This window comes from Camelus bactrianus, chromosome 5 (assembly GCF_048773025.1).
Source record: "Camelus bactrianus isolate YW-2024 breed Bactrian camel chromosome 5, ASM4877302v1, whole genome shotgun sequence".
NCBI classification, from domain to species: domain Eukaryota; kingdom Metazoa; phylum Chordata; class Mammalia; order Artiodactyla; family Camelidae; genus Camelus; species Camelus bactrianus.
Genome location: NC_133543.1, coordinates 23,892,972 through 23,915,239, shown reverse-complemented (window position 1 = coordinate 23,915,239; position 22,268 = coordinate 23,892,972). Strand labels below are relative to the sequence as shown.

The window sequence follows — 22,268 nt, the reverse complement described above, 5'->3', positions numbered from 1 at the left end:
ATCAACCTGATCTTTAACTGTTACAACCTGCAAGTGCCCTGCAAGTGGCATTTCTTCTCTCTCCCTCCCTTCTTCATGGCTTTCTCCTTCCTCCCTCCCCGCTATCTATGCATCAGGCCCCTTAGGACTGAACTCCATGCCCAAGACAAGCCAGCCTTCATGGCTGCCAACATTGGTCCGTGAAGTGGTAGACCGACGTCTGCCTGCCTCCTCCCCTGCCCACTCCTTTACGGAGTTACAGCAACCTCCAGATGATCCCAGGCTCAAATCACTATACAGGTCACACCTGGGGCTCTCACCAAGTAATGGACGGGAACCTTGCAGAGCTCAGGCAAGAAGAAAGAGTTTCCTAATAAAAAATGCAAATCAATTCATCCTCGGTTCGGGGGAGGTGCTTAGAGCCTAGGAACCTCATCTAATCTCTGAACCCCCAACTCAGTCACATCAGCAAGGTTGACTTCTGCCCCTCTTCCTGGCATTACATTACTGCCAGTGGAACCACTCACTCTAATGGGAGGTCCAGCATTAACCTTTTCCTGCCCAGTAGCTCACAACAGCTTTGCAACCTGGTGGACCTTTCTCCAGCCTCATCCCCCCCACCTCCCAGTCCAATCCAGACCCCCTGCCTGATGAGTCTGGGGAAGCACCCCCCAGGCCAGGGCTTTCCACTGCCGTCAGGTGGCTCAGGTACCACTCTAAGAGTAAACCCTGGCCTCTGAGGCTCTCCTCAATCAGGAAAATCGGCCTTGCTCCAGCCAAAGAGTCTACCTCTTCCCATCATCCTCAGGTTTTCCCTGCCCCCAGTACATCCGACTCACCCTTTCAGCACACAAACCACACCTGCTCTGGGAAACCTGAAGTGCCCGCCCCCTCCCGCATGCCGTAACACCAATAAGCAGACCAGAAGGTCAACTCCCCAAGAACGGGCTATGTCCTACTCTTCTCAGTATCTCTGAACAGCATCTTAGACCCAGACTCTTTTACAAAATTGACGCTCTGCAAGTATTTGATAATCCACTGAAAACAGTCTCTATCCATGCTTGTAAGTTCATTATTCTGGCAGGGGATTCTCAGACCATGAAGACCCCTCCCATACCCAGTCTGTTCACTGTGAGCCCACGGAGGCTGTCCTGTGAATTCCTCTCTACTATTTACCAGGAAAGGCACATAAGACCCCTAAGCCTTAGTTTCATCTTCTGTGAAACCAAGGTCATAACAGGACCAACCCCCCATGCCACCCCCAGGGCGCTGCAGGCTAGAGATAATGGTGAAGCACTTAGCATAAGGGATAGCACACAGTAGGCATTCAAGAAACGTTACCCTTTACCTCTCTGCCTCCCATTACTAGTAAATCTCCTCAAGGGGAAAGGAAACACAGCAGAGTAGAAATACCATGGTCATGGGAATAAAAGTGATCTGTAGTCGGATCCCAGCTCTGTTCAGATCCCAGCTGTGGGGCCTTAGGGAAATTACTCCCCCACCCAGCTTCAGCATCCCCATCTATAAACTGGGCTTAATCATCAACCTGAAGGGGTTAGTCGGTCTAAGAACTAAATAAAGGAACATACCTGGAGTTCCCAGTACGTAGCCATTCACCTGATGCCATTTACTAAATGTGACTTTAATTCAGTCAAAACACAGCAGAAAAGAGAGGGAAAGCCCTGTATCCTCACTCACATCGCTGCCACCCCCTTCCATCATGTTCTTAAAGTCCATAAAACAGGCCCCAGCCATTTTGAAACCAAGCAGAACCCTGTGGCCCAAAACATTTCTGTGTCCCGTTTCTTGTTTGTAGGGAAAAGGTCTCAGCCTCCTAGACCTTCTCTGAGTTCCAAAGGGCAGGTTCAAACAGTTACTAATTAGGGGAGTGAGGAAAAGCAGAAACAAAGGAAAACAACAGTGCGGGGTGGGGCCTGGTCCCAGGTCTGAAGCGGATGTGCATAACAATTTGATACACAGCTCTGAGTTCTTCTGCAGAAACTAGGGCTCCCACCCAGGTGGAGGACGGTGACTTAGGCGGAGCACAAGTACGTGGACCCCAGCCTGGTTGGAACCTTCTGGTTGATGGTTAGAAATTCCTGGAACACCACCCTGTTAAATCACCAGCAACCAGAGGGATCCACACCCTGCAGCCCTGCCCCGACCCAAATTTTGCCTATTAAAAACTCTTCCCCAAAAAACCATGAAGGAGTTCGGGTCTTTCAAGAATGAGCTGCCCCGTCCTCCCTGCTCAACCCTGGAATTAGCCTTTCTCTGCTCCAAACTCTGATGGTTCGGTTTGTTTGGCCTCACTGTGCATTGGGCACATGAGGTTTCACGAAAAATTTCAGCTACCATCCCCCACCTCCTGGGTCCTCAGCCCGAGACCTCACACTGTGAATGCCAGAGCATTCCATCGAGAGCTACAAGCAGACCCAGTTTTCCGAGGCAAACACACGCACCCTCAATTTCATCGCTTCGGCAATCTCCAAATACTCCCATCAACTCGCATGTACGCGTAACACCAACAAGGCCATTTCCGGAAGGAAAATACACTAGTACAACTGGTTACTTTTAAAAAACAACCTATGATTGAAACCATTCTCACAAAAAGCACACAGTGCTAAGACAGAGAAAAATCCACCGATTAAAAGCGGACATTCACAGGGGTGGGTGAATGGGTACAACCCCAGAAAGGCAGTCCCCAGCCAAGACCACACCACTACCGCTAAGAAAAATAAAGGCTGCTCTTTCAGATGCATTTGCAAGGTTTTGCGAGCTCTGAGGGGGAGTCGGAGCAGAGAGAGGCCTGCTGCTCCCACCCCGCCGGCCCTTCCATGCGGCCCGGGCTTCCTGAATTCTGCCTCCCCCAGCTCCATGCTGGGGCCCAGGAGGCCCAAGGTCCAAATCCTTGGCTCAGGTCCCTGAAGTGCTGGAGGGGAGAGGAAAGGTAAAAAGCCAGTATTCAGAAGTCACAGGAGTTATCAGGTAACCGGGTTCCCACCAGAAACGTGGTCCTGCTCCTCAGAGCTGAAAGATGACTTCCCTCTCCACCCGCCGCACCCAGCCCAGCCCCCAGGGCAGCGCCCAGCCACCCCCTGGATGCCCGGGCTCACTCAGGCTCACAGGCTCTTACCTCAGTCCTGCTTAGTCATCTGGTACCAGGACAGTCGTCCCCCCGATGCTGGCCAGGGAAGGCTTGCCGGCATCCAAGGGTGAGCGAGCTGCACTTCACAAAGGCCTACAACGTCTCTAAAGAGCTGCGGACTCACCCACCAGCCCTCCGAGCAACTCTCTGCCTCAAGCTCCCTCACCTCCACCCACCACCTCCTCCAGGTGTCCTCCCTCTTTCCTGCCCAAACCTGCCCGTGGGCTCGCAGGTGTTCCTCACTGAAACAATTAAGTAATGAGGCTGGATCTCACCTGATCGAAGCCTGAAGTTCACCAGAAGTTAAAGAGATAGCAGAGCAGCGGCCAGCGTGACCCACCGCTCACCAGCCCGGGGCGCTTTTACAACCCCTTTCAGGAGCCACTGTCATCGGCAGATGAAGGGATGGAGGTGCAGAGAGGAACCGGCACCAGGATGTGAACCCCGACTGTCTAACCACAGAGTCCTCCCCCGTACCCTTTGGACCAGCCACGTCCCTTCCAGCCACCCCTGACCATCTGTCCTCTTGCTGTCTCACCAGAGTGCTGGAGGAAAGGATGACCTCTTGGGCCCAACTTGCCATCATCATGGGCTGGGGGCAGGGGTGGGAGTCTAGCCGTGTCCACCCCCACTCACCCACAGCTGCACCCACCTCCTCATCAGCATCCCTCCCGAGCTGCTCGGGCAAGCCAGACGGCGCTTTGCAGAAGTGGGAATTGAGGCTTACCCTGCGGCCGGGCTGCACTGCCCCCAAGTCAGACAAATGTGGCCATTGGCTTGTTTGGTGTAGATCCAGCCTCATTCCTGGCAAACGCCAAAGTGCACTGTTCAGGCATCAGCATTTTCACTCCCCAGACGACTCTGATGTGACTTAGGAACCCCTGGACCACCCCGCTTCCCCAGAGAGGCAGTTTTGCAGGCCGAGTTGGGAGGGGGATGTCAGAATCCCCATCTGCAGCTGTTAGAAAGAAGAGCCACGATGCCCAACAAAAACAAAACAAATAAGCCAAAAATATCCAGAATCTTCTAGGGCATAAAGAGCAAGGAGAGGAGCTGGAGATGGGGATTAGCTTCCTAATTTTGCGGGCCAGGGTAAAGCACTCCCAGCCTTTCCCTGTGAGCAAGCTCATCGCGGTTCAAGGGATGTTGACAGTCCCAGGGATTCATTTAGCTGGCGAGCTGCAAGCGAACAGAAAAGGAGTGAGGGGAGAGAGAGAGAAAGAGAAAAAGATAGGAGGGAGAGAAACCCTGGGGAAGCCTTTTACATGACACAGTGACAGGAACAATAGGCACCTACACACACACACACCGATTTTGACCAGCACTCTCCAAAAGGAAAACAATCCAAGCCACGTCTGTCATTTGAAGACTTGCAAGAGCCACATTTACAAAGGAAAAAGAAACAGGTGAAATTCATTTCAATCATGTAGTTTATTAACCCAATATATCCAAAATATTATTGTAAACATGTAATCGGCATTTAAACATCATGAAAGAAAGCGTTCACATTCTTTTCTTCACACTAAGTTTCCAAACGTCAGCTTGTATTTTACGTTCACAGCACATCTCAACTTGGATCAGCTGCATTTCAAGTGCTTAAGAGCCACACATGGCCAGTGGCCTCCATGCTCGGCAGCCCAGATTCAGACAGAGATGAGCAGGTAAAGAGGAAGAGAACAGGTAGGAATAAGGTCCCGAACAAAGAACTAACGGAGTATGACATCCAGGATCATTTACGACCCCTAATCAGTGCTCATAAGGGGTTAGGGGTAATCAACCTTCAGATTTAACAGTAAGTACGTTAGCACAATTTGCTAACTGAGAGAGAGCCCCAAAGCACCAAGCCCACAACTGAAGAATCAAAGCCCATGACCACTCAGAAAAATCACACACATACCAGACACCAAGCTACGGTCAGAACCCTTGGCAGCCACCCACCCACGTGGAGCTCAGGCCTCCAAGAGACACAGCAGGAGAGCTGCCCTCTGCTCTGTGGGCATAAGTTCCACCCAAGGAACTCAAACAGGCCCCTCCCACCCATGGGCTGTGAGGAGACGTGGAACACAGGCAGATAAAAAGGGAGGAGGAAAACAGCTTAGCACTTGTGATGGGCAGAATAACTACCCTCAGAGATGTCCTTGTTCCTAGAACCTGTGGACGTTGCCTTACAGGGCAAAGGGGACTTTGCTGGTGTGACTCAGTTAAGGCTCTTGGGATGGGGGATGATCCTGGATAATCCAGGTGGGCCCAAGGCAATCCTAAGGATTCTTAGAAAAGAGAGGCAGGGGTGTCAGAGTCAGAGAATCAGAAGCAGAAGTCACAGGGATGTATGTGATCACGTGCTTTGAAGATGGAGGCGGGGCCGTGAGCCAAGGAACACATGGGCACCTCTGAAGCTGGGGAAGTCAAGGAAACAGAGTCCTCCCCTACAACATCCAGAAAGAATGCAGTCCTGCTGACACCTGGATTTTAGCCCAGGAGACCTGTTTTGGACTCCTGATCTCCAGAACTAGAACAAGTCTGTGTGAAACCACCCAGTTTGTACCAACCTGCTACAGGAGCCATAGGAATCCAACATACCGTGCGTGGAGTGGTCAGCTCGACAGACAGTGGTTCCCCCGACTCTGCAAGGCATCAGGAGCAGTGACAGCAGCTGTGTTAGCAGTCATGGCAACAGCCAGCACGTGCGGACTGAGGGCTTACTACATCTCAAGCCCCCTGCTAACTGCTTCACAAACGTTTTTTTTAAGTGTACTTTTCATTTTGTAATAAATTTACACTTACTGAAAAGTTGCACAGGTAGCACAGAGTCCCTGCATCCTGTTCACCCGGCTTCCTTAATGCTAACTCCTTACACAACCATGATACATTTGTCAAAACCAAGAAATTCACATCAGCACAATGCCCTTAAAAAAATACAGACTCATCTGGATTCCACCAGTTGTCCCAAATATTTCACCTTCCCAAGAACCCTACGGGGGAAGCACCATTCTCGGCACCAGGCGAGGAAGGAGGATGCTGAGGCTGAAAAAGAGTCAATGGCTGGCTTGTGGTCACAATAAAGAAGGCTGGCAAGGCTTTTCAGTGTGCTCCCTCTGCGTTACCTCTGCACCACGAGCTCCCGCGGACGTCATCAGCCCCGTCTTACAGGACAGGAAAACCCGGCGAGAAGCAAGTTTCTAAAGGCCTGCTACCAGGAACGGCAGCAAACCTGCGGCTGTCTGACTCCTGAGGCCACGTTCCTGCGACACCATCTCCCTCCCTGACACGGAGGGATGAGGAGCTGCTTGGGGCCACGAAAAGCTCCTGAAACCCCTGAAAACCTCGTGGTGGCTGTGCTGGGAAGGGAAGGGTCATGTCCATTCTAGGGCCACGAGTCAACCTAAGAGCTTCTGCGGGTGCTGGGTCAGCAAAGAGAAACCCACGGGGGCCCACAAGAGCCCTACTTTACAAAGAGCACCTCCAGAGGAACGCGCGGCAGAAGGAACTGCCGTCAGTAACTGTCTTAAATCCAGTTCCCATCACAAACCAGGTTCCTCCCTTGGGAGCCTTTACACCATGATTACAGTGAGCTCCTTGAAAACACTCCTCTCCTGGGGGGTCCTGTACTTCAAGCCTTTCCAGCCCCAAGATTCCCCCACCTGAGCAGCAAAGAAGTAGGAAGACGAGCCTCTCACACCGTGAAGTCATTAATAACCCCCACACACACCTACACACAGCAATGGGACAGGGGCCGGGACGAACTCACCCAGATCGCCCATGACAAGCCACCTTGTTCACTTGCCTCCCAGCCTTTATTTCCTTGGTGGCATTCCAGGACCTGGCAGGTCTCCGAGGACTGTCACAGCGATTGTGTGGCTAGCTAGACATTCTCTGTCTCTGGTTCTAAAAGAGTGGCCCCCCACAACCAGCAGCCTCACCTGGGAACTTGTTAGAGCTGCAAATTCTCAGGCCCCAGCCCAGGCTGTGAATCAAACTGTGTGGGGTGGGGGGGGTGGGGGGGCGTGCCAAACAAGCAGGGTTTTAACCTGCCCTCCAGGTGTCTCAGCTGCAGGCTACAGTTTGAGAACCATTAAATTATATATTCCCTGCCTCCCCTCCAGGGCTGACCCTTGACCCAGAAATGCATGTGGAAAAATCTCTGTCTGCCAATAAACACTCCGTCATACGCTGTAAGGCCAGGGCAGACACTCACAAGCCCAGCTGGGGAAGCAGTGTTCATTCGTCACACGGCTGGGGAGCCGCAGAAGCCCGTGCAGGCCAGGCCTGCTGTGGCCCGCAGGGCCCATCCTGGGCTTCCTGGAGCTTAAATTGAAGAAAGCTTGACGATACAAGTCAAGCAAACCTACAGGTGAATATAAAATTACGGATGGTGGCAAACACTCTGAAAGAAAAAAATGGGGGTGCCACGGCACAGAACGAGGGGCTCGTCGTCCACCTCAGTGGTAGAAGGAGGCCTCCCTGAGGAGGGAACACTTAGGCTGAGATCTGGAGGAGGAGGACTTGGCCAAGCAAGGAGGGAAGGAGACCAACATTTGCAGTAAAGGAAAAGCTTGTGCAAAGGTCTTGGGGCAGGAGAAAGCGTGGTGCTTAGGAGATGTTGAAAGAAGCCAGAGTGCGTAGAAAACAGAGAACAAGGCAGGAAACGTCCTTGGGAGATAGGGTTAGAGAAGTTGCCCAGCCTTGGATCCTGCTGCACCTCACAGACTTGGTCAGGAGTGTGTGCTGGAGTCTAGCCATAGGAGGCCCATGAATTTGAGGCAGAATATTGACAATAAACATAATAGCTATGATTTATTCAGTAGTGGTCTAAGAGCGCCACGTGAAAATGTAATCCTTACCACAACCCAAGAGTGGCTTCTATTATCATCATCATCTTCATTTTACAGATGAGACAGAAGCTAAGTTGCCCTGAGTCACTCAGCTAGTGAAGGATGAGAACCCAGTTGCACCAACTACAGAACCCAATCTCTGACTACCTCGCCACATGAGGCGGCAGACTGATGGCAGTGATCTGGTTTGCATTTTCAAAAGCTCGCTGCGGATGCTGTGTAGGTAGAGAAGAGAGGATGGTGACAGAGGCATAGCATCGTCCCAGCAAGAAATGGCAGTGGCTGGGCCAGGCTGGTGGCAGAGAGATGTCCGAGCAAGAGAAAAGTCTCGATGCAGACAAAGAGCGGACTCTGCCAGGGGCCGCGCACCAAGTTTTCAAACTCCTGAACGGCAGTCAGTGCAATCTAAGGGCGGCAGGACATAGCTCAGTGGAAGAGCACATGCTTAGCATGCACGAGGTCCTGCGTTCAGTCCCCAGTACCTCCATTTAAATAAATAAACATAGCCTAATTACCCCTCTCCCCAAATAAAAATAAATAAGTGAAAAGAAACTGCCACTTTAAAAAATTTAAAAAAAAGAAAGGAAGTCAGTGCAGCCTAACCTGCACCTGGCACCTTCCATCAGAGAACTGGACAAAGGCTGAAAAGAGGGCTCTCCATCCTGGGGGATGGACCCAAAACACAGGGCTGCCATCGTGACAGAAACAGCGCTTCTCCACCTCTGCAATGAGAGTCACTGTTATTCCTAAACTTTAGCATTTTAAGGGGGAAAGTCCGCTCTTTGTTTAAAATGGATGTCATTATGCACCAGGCAAGGTCACACATGGCCAAGATACCGCACACAGTATCTCATAAACAAGGACTGGATTCACACTCAGATGTAAAAAGAGGCTTCCTGCTCGCATTTGAATAAGCAGGGCTTCCTTTCATGACCTTGCCTGCCTCACAGTTCACAGGGAGAGGGTGACGGCTTGATCCTCAGGGTGGCTTACTTTTCCAGAAGAGTCCTGCCTGTGACTGACTTGGTAAAATAGTGTGGGTCTTGGGGAAGCCGAGATTTGACCATTTCCTTGGGTTAGATATAGAGTCTGAGGGGTGTGGTTGATGTTACTTGACTTTAAAAGGGTGGGTGTGGCCACAAGGCTTCACCCCTTCATCTGACGGAGCTTGAGAACAAAACCATGACTGAGATCTGTGTTGGAAGTGGGGGACTCCCCAGCCAACCACCAGAGCCACCAGGCTTCCTGTCTCCCACGATGGATCACGTCCGGGCACCGCTGGGCTGTCATTTCCCCAAGACGAGCCTGGCTTCTGCCCTCTGACCTGCAGTTTGGAAGCATATGGCCAGGCCAGCGGTGGAGTCTAGCGGGCCTCTCCCGGAGAGGGTAGGCACCGTTTCCTTCTGTGCATCAGTCACAGCCTCACTTACTACAGTTGTGGGAAGTCCACGTGGGTTTCAGAGTTCTGAAGGGCTTGTCCTGGAAGGCTATAGAACTGAGCAAGCAGTCCATCTGAAGCCCTCTCTGGGATAACCGTCCATCCCCTACCATGCACTCATCCCATCTCCTTCCTTGCACTCACTGCCTTAATTAGCTACAAAGTCTTTGGATTGTAAATTGAAACTGTAAAGCCTAGGGAGTGAAAAATGCTACATCTTTCTCTGGCTTACTGCAGTAGTAAGCAAATTACTTCTTTTTTTGTAGAGCTTTTGTATTTTTTTCCCTGGAGGACAGTGACCCTTAGAGAAAGCTACAGCCCTGGCCTTGACCCCACTTGAAGGGCCCAAGAAGCTCTCACGATGTAGGAGAGATAAAGGGACAGATCAGAAGGAGAACCCCTTCTCTCTGGACCTCAACCCCCACAGCACCGGGCCCAGAACAGTTAATGCACGGCCACAGTGAACTCTGGGGGAGGTGATGCGTCCCCTCCGAGCTGATCATCATCGTCTTCGTCCTTGAGTGGCCGGTAAGATGCTGAGTGAGTGGCTTAATCACCCAGCAGGGTCTCCTACGCGATACATAAAACTCCTCAGAGACAGCAAACTTGTAAATGGAAAGCATTACCATTTGTAACAGGATTAATAACAACACAGGCTTGAAACAGACAGACACCACTGGATTACTCTGCCAACCTCTTCTGGGAGACCACTGAGTTCGATGGCGGGGTTCTATTTCTTTGATTTTAAACAAGGCAGCATCTCCCACCATGTGACAGCGGGCTCCCTCTCTGGGGAAATCACTTCTGGTGCATCTGTCCTGCCCATGACAAGCTGCCTCAAGTACACAGGTCAAAATAAAGCAAAATGAAACAAAAACATACAGTCTGGTAGAAGGTCCAGAGGAATTCTGATTAAAAAAAAAAAAGATCAAAGATCTCCAGCTCAAGCATCAACACCTTAAGAAAGGGTTAAGGGGGAGGGGAGGGTGGAGGGGGCCGAATGAAGGCGATCAAAATGTACCAAGTGCCAGCAATAAGATAAAGAAGTCCTATGGATACAATGCACAACACGGTAAACATAATTAGCATTGCTGTATGTTATATATGAAAGTTAAAAGAAAATCCTAAGGGTCCTCATCACAAGGGAAAAATATTTTCTCTATTTCTTTAATTTTGTATCTGTGTGAGATGATGGATGCTCACTGAACTTACTGTGATAATCATTTCATGATATAAGTCAAGTCATGGCGCTGCACACCTTAAACTTACAAAGTGCTGTAGATCAATTATATCTCAGTAAAACTGGAAGAGGAAAAAAAAAGCTTCACGAGGTCAAAGTCCCATGCTGCAGTGTTTCCTAAGCTGTGGTTCTGGAACTACCTGGAATGTTGGCTAAAAAGGTGGACTCCATGCCTTGGGATGGGGTTGGCGGGCTGAGATCCGCCTTTATAACAAGCTCCTTATGTCCTTTCTTATACAACTGGAATTGGCAAACTGCTGCCCTATCCTGTTAATGCACTACTGACATATAGCTGAAGTCTAGAATGGTTTTTCCATTTAAAAACAAAAACAAAAACACTAAGCCACTCTCCATCACATTTGCATGTAACTTGGGAAAACAGAGTTCACCATTCACCGTCCTGAGTCTCTAGTTCCCAAATCTTTCAACAAACACCGTATTATTTTAAAAAAAAATTTAAAGATTTTGATTTTACATTTTACATCATTGATTTTACATTTGCTTCCTTTTCTATTCTTCGATGAGATTTCTATGGATGAGCAGTGATTGACAAAAGTCAACATCTGGAGACAGAAGGAAGAGGCGTCCCCATGGCGGTGAGCTGGACCACTCCGTCCCACAAGAGGTTCCCGCAGGGTTCCTGTGCTTGGTAATTACACAAAACGCAGACTTGAATCTTTACAGACCTGGGTCTGAGAAGGTATAGAGGCAAAGGGAATCAAAGTACACAGAACATAGAGGGGTGGGGTGTAGATCTGGCAAGAACCCAATTCACAACAGCCCAGCCCCAGACTTCCGATACCTTCTCCCAACAGTCACACCCAGCCTCACAGAGATAACAGCAATGGGGCTGAAACGGAAGACATTCATCATAGAACTTTGAACTGACATCGCATTACCGGATCACACCACCTCAAGTAGGCGCTGTCTCCATAGTTTTGTAACTCCTCTAATATTCTTGTGAAAAGCACGATTAGGTCATATTATGTTTGTATTTTTAAAAAACAACATTCAGTTCTCACATATAAACATTAAAGATTCCCTAGGGTGTTTCTAATCCTAATATGCATTTTCCCACTTTTTAAATATATTGGGAGGCTCTAATGACGGAACAGCCTGGTCTCCTCTTGCACTCTGAGAGGCTGGCCTGCAGAGTGGCTGGTGATGCTACGCTCACACCAGAGTGGTCTCTGAGCCAGAGATGACGACTAGGAATCTCCAGGCATGGGTGTCAGGAGAAACAAGAGACGGAGTTTCCAAATTAACATCTCCTCAACTGGATCTCCATGTCTTTAATGTATTACCAGCCCAGTGGCAGCCATGAACTAGAGGACAATTTACATGGATAGCGTTTCTGCACAGACACCAAGAGAGCCAGGGCTCAGAAAAAGATGACAGATCTTGTTTCAAGGGTTTGCTGTTTAGCAGATGAAGCTCTTCCTCCTTTTCCATCTGCCTGAGCAGCCTGGCTGGTGTTTCTTTAAGACAGGGGTGAAAAAGTGACATCCAAACCCTTGGAGACAGAGGAAGGGAACAACATTCACCATGCCCATCAAAGTGCTCAGCCTGCTGGCAGGCACCTCACTCTCTTCTGGCATCTGCCAGCCACTGGGCTGGTTATCTGGTTATTCTCCTGCCCGTCCCCGTCCAGCCCCAGCCCTAGCCTGTGCCCTGAACAGCTGCGCCACCTGTAGACAACATCACTGGGGCTCCATCACCTGCTGGCTTCCCATTGGTTCAGCCCACCAGAGGCCCGGCAGAGGACTGGAGAATGGAGGAGAGAGGGCAGGATCTTTCTTCCCAGCACCCTCGCTCCTCAAATATCATAACTTGGGCACCATTCTTCATGACCACAGCTCCTGCTGGGCAGCCCCTCTCCAGTTTCAGATCCCATGGGCTCCAGTAACTTCATCCCCTTGCCCCCTCAAGCCAAGCAGATATATTGGTTTCCCACTGTTGTTAGTCCTCGGGTGCCTCATGGTGCCGGGCCAGCACCTCTGAGCTGTTCCTTTCATTAGTCCATTCAAACCATCTGGGGTGAATTCTCTTTCCTGCCACGTGCTTGGATAGTGGCTCTCACTCTAGACATAACTGCTTTTGCAAATGAGATGAAATGCAAAGATGTGGGTCAATGAGCTTGGAGGGGCATTTCTAAGATGCGTTAACCTGGTACAAGTACTCGGCTGGGAAGAGCTGATGAGGTGAATTCAGCATCAGTGTGGCCCTGAAGCCAACTCCGAATCCAGCCAGAGGATGGCGGGTTTAGGGCCTCTAGGCTCTGTCTGCAGTAAAGGCACCTGGATTTTTTTTTTTTAATTGACCCTGTGTTTTCTGCATACTCATAGGAAAAAGAACTCTAAGGGGCCCATGGAACATGTCAAGGTTCTTTGGGGAATATAATCTGCAAGGAGGCTAACCATAATAGCTACCTTTCACCCACCACGTACACATTTCACAACTGCCCTGTGAGGAAACATCCTTTGTCTCCACCTGATAGATGAGCAAACAGATTCAAAGACGTGTGCACGTATAAGCAGCCTCCCAGAGCCCCACACCCCAGGTAGGCCTGACCCCAGTGCTGTTCTTTCTTGTCCGTCACACTAGTTCTTAAAAGACAGAAATAAGGATTCTGGTCTCCAAATTTCCTGGTTGGGTCCAGAGGGATCAGGCTCCCTAGCTGCAGGCAAATAAAAAACACCAAAGAAAAAGACTCAAATCTCAAAAACCAGCTTAGCTCAGAGATTGGTTATGCAAGTTCTCTGTAAGTGAAACAGCTTGTACAGTATGTCTGTATGGTGTTACCATGTACAGTATAATTCTGTCGTGGGTATACGTATAGCTGTGTGAATCAATAATGGTTGTTTATGCACAAAAATTGTCAGCAATGGTTACCTCTAGAAAGGTGAGAGAGCTGTGGACAGTTTGAATTTTCTACCGTGAGCATGAAACTTAAGTTCTTATTTAAAGAATCATAAAGGAGGGAGAGAGGGAAGGAGCCTGGTTTATCTGAACACAGAGACCACTGGTTTTCAAACTCAGCTACACACTGGGATCACCTGTAATGGCCAAGGTCCCAAACTCAGAAATTCTAATTCAATCAGTCTGGTGTATGACTGGGCCACCAAGCGTTCTGAAGCTCCTGGGTAATTCTAACGGGCAGTCAGGGTTAAGAGCCATTCTATTAGTCCCTTAGGACAAAATTTAAATTGCAGACAAGGAGAAGGGTCTTAACCTTTTGTGTGCCAGGGACCCCAGGGGCAATCAGGTGATGCTCCTGGATGTCTCTTCCAATTAACTTTTTAAAATAAATAAAACACGAGACATTTCAAAGCAAACACATCATACTTAGATTTAGTTATTACAGTGTTTTTAAATTGTGATACAGTGATAGGAGTGTTTCTTTACTAATATGTCAAGTAACAAGACCTAAACGTAGCTCTGTGGTCTGCCATCATTTTGAAGTAGTGATGCATGTAAATAATACGTGGAGGTATCTGCAACAGCTGATGTAGGGTATGGATTTACTGGTGACAAAGTTGGGATTCTTCTAACACTAGTTTGTTGCCCATGTTCATAACTGAAGAAAATGCCAAACTTCAGTTAGAATTCATCATATATAAAGATGGAATTTTTTTCCCATCCAAGCTAACAGATTCCCAGATACAGAAGGAGGAGGAGAGGGTGATGTCAGAAAACAGAGCTCTATTTGGGATTAGCAGATACACACCACTATATGTAAAATAGATAAACGACAAGGTCCTACTGCATAGCGCAGGGAATTATATTCAGCAGCTTGTAATGACCTATAATGCAAAAGAATATGAAAAACAATATATGTGCATATCTGAATCACTACACTGTACACCAGAAACTAACACAACATTATAAATCCACTGTACTTCAATTAAAAAATAATAAAAAAAAAATTTTAAAAAGAAAACAGAGCTCTAAGATTCTCTTACCCCAACATCGGTCCTACTACGGAGGCTGTAAGCTCTCAGACAGAGGGAAGGGAAAAAACAACCCTATCACATGCTAGTTTCCAGTAGAGGCTGTTCCTTTTTTTTTCTTTCCTTTTTTTTTTTTAAGTAACTCTGTAAGGTTCCTTCAAGACATGAAAAATGTACATTTCCTGAAAACTAACTCCACTGTATATTTTAATTACAGCAACATTTTTCAAGTACCACTTCATGTGAAAGGATCCCTGTTTCTTCCACTAAAAAGACTCAACTGTTTTATCTGCCTCAAGACATCCATCACATGAGTGCCAATATCTTGGGGTTTAAATGGAGGTTTTTGGAAACTTTCTAAGTGTTTGATCAATAGGTTCTTTTTCATACAGGGCTACACTGCCTGCATAGAACCTGAACTTTTTTTTTTCCTTTAATCTGAATTTAAAATAGCATTTACTGTGTATGGGGTGGCTGTCATGCTGCAGGGACAGTGCTAGGCTCTTTTTCTGAAAGAGTCCTAATGCTCACATCCATGCTGTGATACCATCCCACCTCACTATCACAGAAATAAAATGATTAGGAACTTCAAAACAGAGCCTGATGTTAAAATCACTCGGGAAGAAAAAAAGAGGAAAAGAAAGCCCAAAATATATTAACATCTGTGTTGAAAGTCCAGTCATAAATTAAAAGTAGTTATTTTTAACTGAACAATACAGTATTTTCCTGGGGTGGAGAGGGACAGCCACACCCATGTATCCTAGCAACAGACTGAGCTCAGTAATTCAAAGGCTTATTTTTCCTCATAGCCATCCTTCTCTAAAGAATGATTTAAAACTTCTTTCATTCTTCATTCACGAACTATACAACACTCCAATTAAATGCAGAGAGATCTGCACAGGCAGACCAGCATGCAGACACGTGGCTGTCCAAGAAAGCAGTCGCCAGTACCCACAAGCGAGAGAAACCCAGCCGTGGAGACAGGCACCCAGCAATCCTGGAAGCCTAGCCTCTGTAATGTCCAACAGGTTGGGGAGGGTCCCCTGGCCACAAACATCATCATCATCTTCCAGTAAGAAGATTTCCATTCCATAACTACAAAATGGCTTTTGCAATAACCAGGCTCAAACATTTTGATTTGAAATGCCCTCAGAACTCATTTCCTTTGACTTAGTGTCTGACGTGGGGGAGAGGGTGGCGTATTTTGTTTTCTGCCCTCTATGAAATCAGTTCCTCATGAAGGCATTTAATGAGGGGGGAGAGGCTCATAATGAATAAGCTGTTTCAACATTAACCAAACACCTTAACAGAACTTCGGATGCCCTAAAGTCTCCTTAAAACAAATAAAGACAAAATTAAAAAATAAATTAAGAGTTTAGGATTCACAGACACTACTACATACAAAAGAGATACACAATACCTACTGGATGGCACAGGGAACTGTATCCAATATCTTACAATAATCTATAAGGGAAAAGAATCTGAAAAACAACAGATACATACATGGATATGTATAACTGAATCATTTTGCTGTACACCTGAAACTAACACAACCTTGTAAATCAACTATGCTTCAGTAAAAAACAAAATAAAACAAAACATAATAAAGGCTGAGGAAAGGAATCCACGAAAGAGAGATCACAAGGACATGAGTGGCAACATCACATACCAGCCCAACAGGAAGTCTCAGAGATCACCCTTTGTTCCTGCCTGTCTCCTCCACCAGGGTGGAAATGTACAAGACACAAGCATAGGCCGAAACTGGGGGTGCAGACGGGGGTGTTAAGGAGGAGAAAGAACCAGTATTTATTGAGCCCCATCAAGTTTAAGGGACTTCCACATGTGTCACTAACTCCTTTAATTTTCCCCATAACCTTATCAGATAGACAATCACCTCTCCAATTTGAAAATGAAACCAGAAGTCAGGGAAGTTAAGCAACTTGCCCAGAAGCACACAGCTCATAACGGCAGTCAGAACTGGAAGTCAAATCATCTTGGTTCTGGACCAAGCTCTTTCTCCTGCCCCTCGCTCCTCAGATCTTGAGTTACTTTTAGCTCAAACTTCAAGGTTCAGGAAAATGTTATCCCAGGTTCCTAAAAAAAACTTCCCTAGGTCATAATCTTTTGGGGAGAGGGAGAGAACATTAATGAATACCCAGAAGTCAGAAGAAAAGGGGAAGAAAGGTCCAATTTGGAAAAAAAAAAAAAAAACAACTGGGTTGGGGGTTGGGAATGGATTTCAGAAATAACTGGCGATGATGAGTGTTCAAGTCCTACAAGGAATACGGTTTGTGATCAATTTTAAAAGGTGATCTGCAGAGCACGATGGGTTTGCGCAGAGCCAGACACTCCAGGGAAACCTCATGTCCTATCTGGAAGATACCTCAAGTGGGTCAACCAGGCAACAGTGACAGAGACACGGAAACACAGGGCTTCTGTTTCAGCAAGCCACGTGACCTGGTCTCCCTTGTGACATCACTCCTTAAGATGTCATCCCAGGGCAGGGAGGTTGTAGCTCAAGTGGCAGAGCACACACTTAGCATGCCCAGGGTCCTGGGTCCAATCCCCCAGTACCTCCTCTCAAAATAAATAAGTAAACCTAATTACCTCCACACAAAAAATTTTTCAAAAAGTAAAAAATGTCATCCCAGGACCTGTCCAACCTCCCAAACAAGTATCCTTCACAACCACTTTGGCCACTCATCCCATTAGTAAAAAGTGAGCATGCAACCGTAATATATGCTAGTTTGTTTAAAAAGAATAAATGTAAATATTATTAAAACATAAGTCCTTCATTTTTAAGGAAAAAATAACTAAGTTCAAGTTTTCATATTTTCCTCCCATATCCCAAAGGGCTACCCTGAGTACCAAATGTTGGAAGTCACTGTCCTGCGCCTGCAACACTGTGACCACTTGGAGCCCAATGACCGTCACCTTCAGCCGCATCTCTGACCTCTTGTCTGGGTCAGCTGTCCCGGTCTCCACTCCCAGTACTGAAGAACTGCTCTTCGCGCCCGAGAGTCCAGGGATCACGTCTTCCCATCTTCTTCGGGTTCAGAGCCAATCCTTCCTTACCTCCCTGAACCATTTATTACCAATGCCCTTTCCCCCCAAACCCTCGTCTTTCCACTGTAATCCCCCAGCGAAATCCCCACTTGTAACAGCAAACTCAAGCGCATGGTCTACCTCCTCTTCTGCACTCGGGCGGACCAACAGAACCAGGAAACACAGGTGTTCCCAGGTGACTCCAGGCCCTCGTCATCTGCAGGCCCATTCCCATCAGGAACTGGGGCTTTTTCTTTTCCATAGCTCCATTTCCCTTTCTCCTCAGCCAGCGATTCCAAACCAGCACTCTCTTCCATGCTCTACCTCCAGGAGCCACCTGACCCTCCACCCCATCCATCCATCACCATCCTTCCATTCATTCCAACACTTACTGAGGTGGTTGTTCCAGTACTAGAGAGACAGGATCGAATCTCACAGCGCTCACTCCCTAGGAAACAAATCTATGTCAGGTGTTGATGGTGATGAAGATGATGAAAATAAAACTTGCATCACAGGGAGCAAGCAGGCGCCAGAAACTCCTGCTCATCACTTTGCTCCCTTTCCACTTCTCCCACTTCTGATTTTTCTTTATGGAGTAAAATTCATACAACATTAAATTAATCATTAAAAATGAACAATTCAGTGGCATTTAGTACATTCACAATATTGTGCAACCATCACCTCTGTCTACTTCCAAAACATTTTAATCACTCCAGAAAGACACCCCCACAGACCCATTAAGCAGCCCTCCCTCCCCTTCCCCCTCCCCACAGCCCCTGGCAACCACTAACCTGCTTTCTGTCTGGGGATTTACATATGCTGGTTATTTCCTATCAGTGGAATCATAATGAGTCCCCTCCAATCCTGACAACAGCTCCCACCTTCCTGCACCCCACTTCCTCCTCCTCCAAGGCCACCCTTTCCTTTGTGTTTGTCATCCATCACCTGGTTTGTCAGTCCTGAGGCCCCAGGTCCTCTCCAGATCTTCTGAGCTGGCTTTCTCTCATCCCTTTAAAGAAACAAAACAAAACAAACACCCACCTTGACCCTACCTCTTCTTGCTCCAACACTCTCCTCCTCTTCTCAGCCCCTGATTCAGGATCTGCAAAGGTCTGCAGAGATTTGCACATGGATGAACGCAATAAAAACTAAGGGGGCCTCATCTCACCAAGGCCCTCTGGTCCCGTAATTGCTGACAGTCCAGCAATGGAGACCGTAAGAACCCACCCCCCAAATACACACAGCAGCTGCACAGAGCCAGGCTTCCACCACTCATTAGCTGTGAAACCTCAGACACAGGACTTCATTTCTCCGTGCCTCAAAATTTAGAAAAGTCATATTACCTCATGGGGTTGTTGGGAGGATTAAAAGAGCTAACAGATGTCAATCAACAGGAAGTGTCCATAACGCTGCCTGGTGTATAACAAATGCTTTCCAAGAGTGAGCTGTTCTCTGATTGACACCCGGAGCACTTAAGACAGGACCCCGCCCTTGATGTAGGACCAAGTGAGGCATTCGCCTTTGCGCCCCTATGCCCAGCATACAAGTGCTCAGTCAGTGTTTGCTGAGCTACGCTGGGGAGCCCTGCAAAGATAGTTCAGCATCAAAGACTCACAGAGCTGGGAGTCAGGCTGCCTCACACCTGACCCAACTTGGCCACATCTGCGCAAGAGACAGCAGCTCACAAAGCTCGTTAGTGGCAGGGAAAGCACCGGGCCCCAGCTGATGCCTCCTGCCCTCCTCCAGGAAGACTCTCGTTACCCTGGACGGCACAGCTGCTCTTCCCCTTCCACGCGCTCTGGCTTTCCACAGCAGAAATGCTGATCCCAACACCTAGGGTACCTCCTTCATCCCCCAGCCTCCCCTCCAAGCTCGTTTTCTTTTTCTGTCTCATGGCCTGTGGTTCTCTTATTTCCAAGGGAAAATCTGGCCCTTCAAAAAGACCACCAGACATCGTGGTCTTCCTCAGGGGTCTTCCTCAGGGTCTTCGGCAGCTCAGACAAATCACAAGGGCAAGTGCAATCCCTGAGCCTCCCAGTTCCTCTTCTGGTCTCACTGGTCCCTCTTGATGCAGGAAGGCTTCTCTTGCATAACCAGAAAGTTTCATTTTGCCGACTCTGGGAGTCAGTCTTTTTTGGGTGCTCCAAGGTTCAGAAGGCAGATACCCCAGGAAACTGGGTGTAGAATGGAGGCCAAGTGACAGCTCTCATTTGAAAGCCTGATCCCCGAATGTCCAGCCCAACACGTAACTCTGACCCATCTGCCGGACTGCTTTGTTTTCTAGCCATGGCTTTTGAATGGCAGGCCATTCTTTGGCACTGCTGACTTGACGGTGGCAGTCCAGCAGGACTGTTTTAGAGGCCAAGGTATTTACAGAACTGCTTTGTTAGGAAATTTTGCTTTCACACCTCAACTAGCCTAGGAGATGGCAAAAGAACATGACACAGTGAAAAAATAAATTCTGGGGTGCTGTGTGATGTTCTTTATTACCTTCTGTGGTTGGGCTGAACTATCAGTTACAAGTTTCATGCACCTTTGTGTCTGCACCTCTGCTGAGTGTGTTCACACACATGTGTCTGAGGCTCACAGCAGCACAGTGGCTTGTCACAAGCCAGGGTGTCCAGTCCTGGGAGTGCCATATATTCAAGGGCTGGGGTTTTATCTAAACACCTCACAGTAATGATTACACCACACAAATCTGCCTTGATGATAACCGTCATGGAGAGTGCTAAAAACAGGGGTAGTAAATTTCATCTGCACACCTGACTATTGAAAAATCCATTCTATTATTTTGTATCGCAACCACTGGCTATGAAGATGTTTGCCCTGGAGATGAGATTTTTGTGAGTCTTTCCTTGTCTTTCTTGTAAATGCTACAGCAGACCCATTCTTTTAAACAAAAAAAGTGGAAAACCATTTTTTAGGAAGAGAAACACCATCCGCCTTCTCAACAAAACCCTTTCTACATTTTTATATGAAAGAAGATCTCTAGTAGATCTTTTTCTTGCCAAAGGGAACTTCTACCTAGCCTAAGAGGAATTTCTCCTTGGTACCATACATAGTGAAGAACTCACCTTCAGAAGTTTATTCAGTAAGTGCCTTAACAATTCATTTGCAGAGGAAGTAGCCCAATTTAGCATCTCAAGGCGAGCAAGGTGATTCTCAGGAACTGGAGACCTGAATTAAACCCCCGATCTGGACCGTATTAGTAGGAGAACCATATGTCCCCATTGATGCCTGCCATCCTAGCTTCATCATTAATTTAATTGCACCCCCTTTCACTCTCAAAAGTGTTCAGGTTTGGATGATAAATTACAGGATCACCTTACAGTTCTGTGAGTCTCTGCAGGCAAGACGCAAATTCCCCATACTTCGGTTTCACATTTACTCAACGAAAACCAAGGATTCTAATTTACATGGTTGTCATAAGCATGGAATTAGACAGTGTGCTCAAGGCTTGGTTCCCAGGAGTGCCCAGTATTCCCTTGAACACCAGCTGTGTGCTCAGGAGGCCCACTTCCCAGAAAAAGCATTTCTCTGTATGTGATGTCTTCACCTTTTGGATTGTCTGTTTGCAGGCAGACCCTGCAGTTTCCGTTTTCCATGGTGATAAGATCTATAAAATGATGATGCAGTCTGTGCCCAGCAGCTTGCACCATCAACTCCGCCATCCCTGCCCAGGGTGTGAATCACCTACGGAGATTTCAACTCCTACACTCTGGATCTTCTAGACTTTATTTTACTCTCTCCACAAAGGTAGGATTAAGATCAAAATTCACCCCCAAACCAAACCTGTATGAACAGTAGGCCAAGTTAATGTGGTTCCCACTTTGGGGGGAAGGGGGTAAGAGGTCCTTCAAACTGAGTGAAAGCTGCACCCCTCAGTCAATGAGTTTGGTGAATCTCCTGCTTTCTGTAGCCAAAAACAACTGGCTTTACTGGCCCAATGATAGGATACTTTCTCAAAGGATTTGAGGTATCTCAGTCTAAAAATTAGGCCAAATAGTACCCACAGTTTCGTGCATGAATCTGTAACAGCAATCAGCTCAGAAAGCAAGGGAGTTTGCTGTTCCCTTGCACAGAGAGAGAGAGGGACAGAAACGCTGTCACTCGCTGATAAGCTTATCCAGGACGCGTGTGTTCTCCCGAGTCTGACAGGAGCAGCCAGTGTCATGCCATGGGGCTGCTCCTACTCCCTTAAGGCAGTGGCTTCGACTCAATGAGAAACTTGATCAATAACTAAACCCATAGGAAAGTGAAAGCTAAAAATGTGAAACTGTTCAAGTCCAATCTTCAGCACAACCTTTTCCAAAACAAAGAATGAAAACAACGTGATTCCCACCGTGAGTTAACAGGGTTGTCTTCGGTGTCGGAGCTGGGTGGGTGAAGATCTCTCCCCACGCCCCACTTCTAAAGAACCAGAAAGGAAATGTTCAGCATTTTCATGCTCTAAATATAGACTTAGAAGCTGTGAGTGAAAAAGATGGCCATGGCAACACGACGACCCCATGTCTGGAGGACAGCAAGGAACAGGGCAGAAGGATATTCTGTGGCAAAGTCATTTCCTCCCAACAGAAACTTCCAGAAACAGAAAAAGTCTGAAGTCTTTGCCAGGAATCCAGTTATAGCTGTGGCA

The 22,268-nt window shown here is 47.7% G+C and overlaps 1 protein-coding gene across 6 annotated transcripts in view; it reads right to left on the bottom strand.

Moving 5' to 3' along the window:
• Positions 1-22,268, bottom strand: part of MGAT5 (alpha-1,6-mannosylglycoprotein 6-beta-N-acetylglucosaminyltransferase) — a 333,558-nt gene that overhangs the window by 295,144 nt on the left and 16,146 nt on the right. Inside the window, exons 2-3 of one of the 6 annotated variants that reach the window (XM_074363551.1) lie at positions 18,674-18,744; positions 18,025-18,080 (exon numbers count right to left, since the gene is read on the bottom strand). The exons of 2 other annotated variants lie outside the window; for them this stretch is intronic. The gene's annotated coding sequence lies outside the window, so the exon portion shown is untranslated. Of the gene's footprint in view, positions 1-3,115; positions 3,133-18,024; positions 18,081-18,577; positions 18,642-18,673; positions 18,745-22,268 lie in introns of those variants that run through there. 3 more of the 6 variants (XM_074363550.1, XM_045508877.2, XM_010973232.3) reach the window with 3 other exon arrangements.